Source organism: Hemicordylus capensis, chromosome 4 (genome assembly GCF_027244095.1).
Source record: "Hemicordylus capensis ecotype Gifberg chromosome 4, rHemCap1.1.pri, whole genome shotgun sequence".
NCBI lineage: Eukaryota > Metazoa > Chordata > Lepidosauria > Squamata > Cordylidae > Hemicordylus > Hemicordylus capensis.
This window is the reverse complement of record NC_069660.1, coordinates 171,066,369-171,074,061: the sequence shown is the minus strand read 5'-3', so window position 1 is coordinate 171,074,061 and position 7,693 is coordinate 171,066,369. Positions and strand designations below refer to the sequence as shown.

The window sequence follows — 7,693 nt, the reverse complement described above, 5'->3', positions numbered from 1 at the left end:
ATGGTTCTTTTCTTGCACTGCCACAAGAATGGGGAAGAATTCCAAAAAAGTCAAATCCTGAGTAATACCCTGCTCAGCCCTGTTCAGCCCATGATGAAGGTCAGGGTATAGAACACCAACGGCCCCTGAAGCCCCAAGAACTTGCGTCCAAAAAGAGCCCTGATTTCCAGGAGATACCATTAAAGCTGGACAAAAAACCCATCCAAAACTGAAGGTCAGCTTTGATGCCTTGAGTCAAACAGATATTACGGTGCGGGGCAACCATTCTGCATGTGGCATCACACAAGCATAGTAGAAAAGCCCTCCCTGGTGCAACGAACCTGCATGCAAAACTGAGATGACCAACTATCACCAGCAACTCCTGAAGGGTTGTTTTGCTGGTCAAAAGGACAGCACCCAAGTGCTCCAGCAGGTCCTGTATCTTATTAAAAGGCAGGCAGAAGCATTTCTCAATGGTATAAATTTCAATCCCTAAAAAGGAAAGGCGCATGGCAGGACCCAGTTCACCAGCCAGGTCCTGAAAAGTCTGCATGAGAGAGGCAACTTAAATCAGAATTCCGAGGTCCAGCAAACAAGAAGTCATCCAAGAATGAACAACTGTGTCCTGGCCAGTCTGTTCATCATCCGGATGAACCGGCAGAAGACGGAAAGCAGATTTAATTTACCCATCATTGCCCATGCCCTTCCCTGTGCTCGCACCTGCACTGCTGCATCAAAAGATGTGTAGCAAACTGAGCATAGATGTTGGGGAAAGGGATCATTCCCTTGGGAAAGGATAGATGGTGGACGAGGTGAAACTCCCTTAGTGTCTACTTGGATATAACTCCCAAAGGAGATGCCCTTAGATGAGGCACTGAAGGGGCGGGAAAAAGTCCCAACACACACCCTTCTGAAAGCATATGGTTATTGCTAACTACCTGCTCCATCCCTGAAACTGTTCTAAGGTTATTTGCCTTAAAAGCAATCCGAAGTCCCTGAAACTGTATATGGAACCTAAATTGGAAACCATCACCCAGAAACTTTACATCATCCCTCTTTGGGTAGCATTGAAGCAAATGAAGTCGAGGTTGCAACTTAACTGGACTTTACCCAGGGGGAAGGCCTTTCCCCCATCCTTTCCTGTTGGCCTGTTGATCCTTGACTCATCCCCTGCTGCCCTTGCCCTGAGCGCATGAGCTGAATCAATGAGATCCTCCACAAATTGAGCAATTGTGCCAGAACTGCCACCTAGAATAGAACCCTGAAGGTCCGTATTCGCAGCATAAAATGCAGGGTTGAACACCGTGGCTGGCTGTGGATCCCCTAGAGGTCAAGGCTGGTGATTTAATCAGTAGATGACCATTGTCTGAATAATCCCCTTGTATTGGCTGATTGGGTGTCATAATCTGCAACCTCAACTGAGGCTGAGGCTCATCCCATGGAAGGGCAGGGGTTAAGGCCAAATACATCATGTATGACTCATCATATCTAGCCCAAGCCTGTTGACTAATCACCAGACAAGGCTAGTGGCATCTCAAGGCGGTTTACAAAAGTTAAAATACAAAAACAAAAACAAAAAGCCTCCATAAAAATCACATTTAAAACCTTAAAATCAATTAAACTGTAAAAACCATCACACACATACACACACATTCATATGGGAATAGCAAACTAACATGGATTTGAGTATATAGGATCTACTTGGAAAACAGCATGGAAGTGCATCTAGAAAAACAGACACGAAAAGCATAGCTCTGATTTAACAAGGAAGTGGGGACAAATGCCCAAGGGCCCCTAAGGGAGAGGGGGTCCACCAGCTGAGCTATACCTTGATCTTTGCTCTCTCCCTTCTGCCTTTTCGAAGAAGAGAAGCATCTTCACTTTTTGTCATAGGGCCCATCCCAGCCTTGGAACATAGGAAGCTGCCTTATAAAGAGTTAGACCATTGGTCCATCTGGCTCAGTATTGCCTACATAGACTAGCAGCAGCTTCTCCAAGATTGCGGGCAGGAGTTTCCTCCCTGGCATCTCCTATCTTGGAGATGCCAGGGAAGGAACTTGCAACATTCTGCCTGTAAGCATGCAGGTGCTCTTCCCAGAGTGGCCCCATCTCCTAAGGGGAATATCTTACAGTGCTCAAACACATAGTCTCCCATTCAAATGCAAACCAGGGCAGACCTTGCTTAGCAAAAGTGTTGGTAATTTGTGGTAGCAAATGCATGCTTGCTACCACAAGATCAGCTCTCCTCCCAGCTCTCCTTGCTACACAACTGTTAGATAGATAGATAGATAGATAGATAGATAGATAGATAGATAGATAGATAGACTATCTATCTATCTATCTATCTATCTATCTATCTATCTATCTATCTATCTATCTATCTATCTATCTATATTTCTCTAAGGTGTACCTGTTGGTAATCCCATGTGTGGCCGCTCTCATGAGATTTTGCGAGCGAGGGGAGGGGGAGAGGAAGGTGAGTGGCCGCCGAGAGGAAGCGGAGACCAGGGGAGAGGAAGCAGCAGCAGTGAGAGGAAACAGCAGCCAGGCCGGCTGGCCGCTGGGCAGAAAGAACGAACCTGGGGGGAGAGGGAGAACTAGTGGCGCAGATGCCCTGCACCAGGTCAGCAAGTATTGAATAATTTGCTACCTGTGGAATTAAAAGCAATATAGAATTATAGGAAAATAAGAAATCAGATCAAAGGTTTATCCAGACCACCATCCTATTTCTAATAATGGGTAGCCAGAGGCCCCTATGAAATTTCCAATGAGTAAGACAAACTTCAAAGGAATCTGTAGAGAAGTAAAGAATGCCATGTATATCCTGTGCTATGTTCTCAGTACAAATCATTCCCCTTCTCACAAGCAAAAATTTCAGCAGGAATATGTGTTTCTCAATCCATTTATTTAAGCATTCCCTTTGAGTGGTAACCTTTTGTGTTTATAGTACATCAAATACATCCTGAACTGTAATGATAATCTCTGGCAAAGGTTTCAAAAATTAAAAATGATATATGGAAAAAGAAGGCAAACAGATAACATCAAGACTAAGTTAGTAATTGAAATGAATGGGACTTCTGTTTGTCATGTATCTTTGATTTCATTGGTGCTTAGTCATAGCTAACTGCTCTGGATGGGTTTAAAACTTACAAATGTATATGAGACTACAAATTAAGACAACATTAAACTGCATGTGGAAAACTAGTGACAGATATATGTGTAATTCAAAAATAATTCATACATAGCAAGAAAAAAATAGCTATATAGAATTAAAAGAAAAACTAATCAGCAAGTATACTTCTCCATGTGGACTCAAAGTGTCACTGTTGGACAACATGGGAGAAATTCTTGATTAGCATTGGCAGCTCCTGAAGTAATATCCCTTTGTAGCACTTCAGAAATCAGAAGCAGAGGACAGTTTAAAAATAAAGTTGCTCCAGAAAAGACACTTCTGAATTTCCCAAGGATCATCTTATGATACCATCTTGCTGAAAAGTAATGGGAGATTTGAAAATCTAATGAGAGGAGGACAAAAAGAGGGACCAAGAAAGGACAGTGATGGAAATAAGGCAGAGAGAGAGAATCAAGGAAATAATGAGGCAAGTATTGTTTCTTTTCATATTTTTGAATTTGTTTTGTCAGATAGCATCTGAGCAGGTTCAGTATTCAATTCCGGAGGAAACAGAAAAGGACTTCTTTGTGGGGAACCTTGCTAAAGATTTGGGGCTGGATGTTAGAAACTTGTCAGAATGTCAGCTTAGTATCTCTTTGGAAAAGCAATATTTTTCCCTGAATGAACAAAATAGCAACCTGCATGTGAATGACAGGATAGACCGGGAAGAGATATGTGGGAAATCATCCACTTGTATCCTAAAATTAGAAACTGTGGCACATAATCCTCTGAACATTTTCTATGTCAAAATTTTCATCCAAGACCTCAATGATAATGCACCATATTTCCAGAAAAAAAATATAAATCTGAAAGTGAGTGAATCAAATCTTCCAGGAACTCAATTTTCCCTTGAAAGTGCTGAAGATGACGATATTGGGATCAATTCCCTGCAGAATTACCATTTGAGCCCGAGTCCATATTTCAAACTAGAAGTTAAAGAAAGTCAAGTGGTTGGGAAATATGTAGAATTGATATTGCAAAAACAACTGGATAGAGAAAAGGAAGACACTGTCCACTTGGTCCTTACAGCTCTGGAGGGAGGAGATCCAAAAAAACCTGCGACAGTCAACATTTGGATTAATGTTATCGATGTTAATGACAATCTGCCCATCTTCACCCAGGCAAACTACAAAGTTTGCCTAAAGGAAAGTTCATCCAGAGGAACTTCTAATCTTCAAGTTAAGGCATCTGACAGTGATGAAGGATCAAATGCTGAAATCATGTATTCTTTCAACAACATCCCAGAAAGGGCCTAGCAGTTATTCATCCTGGATCCCAAAAATGGAACAATTACACTCATGGAGAGTGTTGATTTTGAAGACAGAAATAGTTATGTGATGATAATACAGGAAAGTGATGGGGGTGGATTGGTGGCACATTGCAGTGTGGAGATTGAGGTTCTTGATGAGAATGACAATGCTCCAGATGTGATACTTACTTCAGTGTCCAACCCAGTTCCCGAAGGTGTTGCACCTGGGACTGTTATAGCTCTGATCAAAGTCCAAGACAGAGATTCTGGTGAAAATGGGGAAGTCACGTCATCTGAGAGGCCTTGTGCCATTTCAGATAGTATCGTCATCAGGCAATTACTTCAAGATCCTCACAGATAGTCCCCTTGACAGAGAAAGGACCCAGGAGTATAACATTACAATCATAGCCACAGACAAAGGCACACCTCCTCTCTCCACACACAAAGCCATCTCACTGCAGATCTCGGACATCAACGATAACCCCCCAGCCTTTGAAAAGTCTTCCTATACTGCCTGTGTTCCAGAGAACAACCCATCGGGAGCGTCCATTTTCCATGTAAAGGCCTTTGACCCAGATCTCGATCGCAATGCACGCATCACTTACTCCATCCTCAACAGCAAACATTGAGGACCTGCCTCTCTCCTCCTTTGTCTCCATTGACTCTGAGACTGGCACCATCTATGCACAGCGCTCCTTCAACTATGAGCAATTCAGGGAGTTTCAGATTCAAGTGAAGGCACAAGATGGAGGCTCCCCACCCCTCAGCAGCAATACAACGGTGAGGGTGTGTGTTTTGGATCGCAATGATAACACTCCCCAGATCCTGCATCCTTCCCAAGGATCTGGGGGTTCCTCTTTCTTTGAGATGGTGCCTCGCTCAGCTGAGTCAGGTTATTTGGTGACAAAGGTGGTGGCAGTCAACGCTGACGCTGGACGCAACGCCTGGCTCTCTTTCCATCTCCTGCAGGCCACAGAGCCAGGGCTCTTCACCATTGGGTCCCACACAGGAGAGATCAAAACAGCCCGAGCATTGCTTGAGAGAGATGCTGTGAAGCAGAGGCTGGTTATCATGGTGAAGGATAATGGACAACCTCCTCTCTCAGCCACCGTGACTCTGAACCTCGTGTTTGCTGAGAACTTCCAGGAGGCGCTGCCAGAAATGAACACCCAGCCTAGTGACTCAGAATACCAGTCCGATCTACAGTTTTATTTGGTATTGGCATTGGCTTTGGTGTCCTTTCTGTTCCTTGTGACTGTGACATTGACCATTATGATGAAACTTCGGAAGTCAAGACATCCCGCTTTCCTCCAGTGCTTTGTTCCTGCTCCTCATTCCAAGACTGGTGCCATATTCCCACCTAATTACGAGGATGGGACTTTGCCTTATTCCTACCAAGTCTGCTTATCCTCCGAATCCAGGAGAAATGAGTTGACTTTCCTACAGCCCAGTGTCCCAATAGCAGAGAATATTCTTTGCAATGGCAAACCTGATATCTCTTTGATGTTCAGTGAAGGCTGTCCTTTCAGTGCTGAAAAGAAGGATGTGGATGAGGTAAGTTTTTTTTCATGATTCTAAATTATTGTAATAGGTATGGTTTGACTTTATTCTGTTGCTGCCATTGCTAACTCTGCAAACGTCTTTCTGAAGCAAACATGATTATCATTCAATATTATTCTCTGTCTCCTATAACACCGTGGATGAGGTAAGTTTTATTTTCTTGAGTCTAGATCAATGTAATAGGTATAGTTTGATTTCATTTGTTGCTACTGTCGTTAACTCTTCAAAAGGTCTTTCATAGCCAGAGAGTATGGCAAATCTGATTTCTCTTTATTGTTCAATGAAGGTAGTGATTTAAACACTGAAATAGAGAATGAAGGCATGGTGACTTTGATCTCCTTTTCCTTATATAATAATCCAGTCAAATGTCGGTTGTTTTATTAATGTATGCTGTTTTAGCTGGGAACAACCTCTGAATCTTGGAAACCAGTGATATCAAGTATATTCTTTCTGTGGATAGTAGTGAGGACTATAGTTGGAAAATCCTGTCCTTACCACTTGCATTCAGTCAGTCAATTTGCAGTTCTAACAAGCTGGAACTCTGTTAGGCATGTGCATATTCTGAGCATACGTTTAAATAATTTGTGCTCACATCATACATCAGATTGATCATTTTTTCTGCCCCTAGAGTTTGGCCAGGATCAGGAGTGAGCCTAGCACACAATCATCATTGCTGCTGGGCTGCTGCAGTGCAGTGCAGTGCAGTGCCCACATGATCCCAGCTGGCAGCTCCAGGGGAGTGCATCACAGTAGCCATCTGCCACCAGGGACCCAGATGAAATGCCAGCAGCCCTCATGTTACCTTCGAATTGGAAAGCCTTAATTGTGTCACCAGTCATGTTCCCATTGGCTCGAAAGTTGGAGCAGGCAGCTGCAGCAGCTGTGAGAACACTCAGACACTTTCAGCAAAGTCCTGAGCACTTTGGAACAAATTGGCAAGTGGTGGGGGAATGTTCTAAATGAGTGGCAGGTACCACAACGCTTTCCCTGCCATGGGAGTCTTAGCTAGGTCGCAACCTGAGCTTCACCCAGCACGGAGGGGTTGGGTGCAGCCAACAGAAACGGGCTGTCTGGGACTGAACAAATATGTGAGCTGTGCAGTCAGATAGCCCTGTCTGAACCCCAAGGATGGCATAGGTAAATGCATGGACCCTAGGGCATCCTGGATAGCTTCATCTCCAATGCCTGCCATTGCACCACATTACTGCCAGCACCCACAGCAGGCAGAGGTGCTGCCAGTAAAGGAGGGAATTAATGGAGGGACTCTACCCCTGCTGCCAGCCACTGTGACTATGATGGCTGACAAGGAGACTGCAGCTTCTCCAGGAGCCCACTGCTCTACAGCTAGCTTAGCAGGGAGGAGTATGCCCAGACATCAATTCCCCCCTCTATCAATGTGGCATCTCATACCTGCACCAGCAAATGGTCTTGGCCTCCGCTTAATTGGTGCCATTCCCAGCCCTAACAGGGAGTACAGTTTTTGGAGTGGTTTTCAGCCCCTGACCTCACTGGTGAAAGTTAGAATGGACCTCTCCTGGGGGACCTCTCCAGACCAAGCAAGGGGGAGCGGGGGGCGGGGGAGGAGTCACCTGCCCAAGCCATCCCAGCCCCAACCCTTGCCATTCACAATTTACATGTTGCATGGAGCACACACACATCCCCCTGTCCCTCCAAGTGGACAAGCAGCTTCCTCATTCCAGAAGTTTCATGGTCAGTGCACCTGACCACTGCTG

General features: G+C 44.6%; 1 pseudogene; it reads left to right on the top strand.

Annotated features, from left to right (window-relative positions):
- Positions 1-6,258, top strand: LOC128323184 (protocadherin gamma-B2-like; annotated as a pseudogene).
- Positions 6,259-7,693: the final 1,435 nt, after the last annotated feature.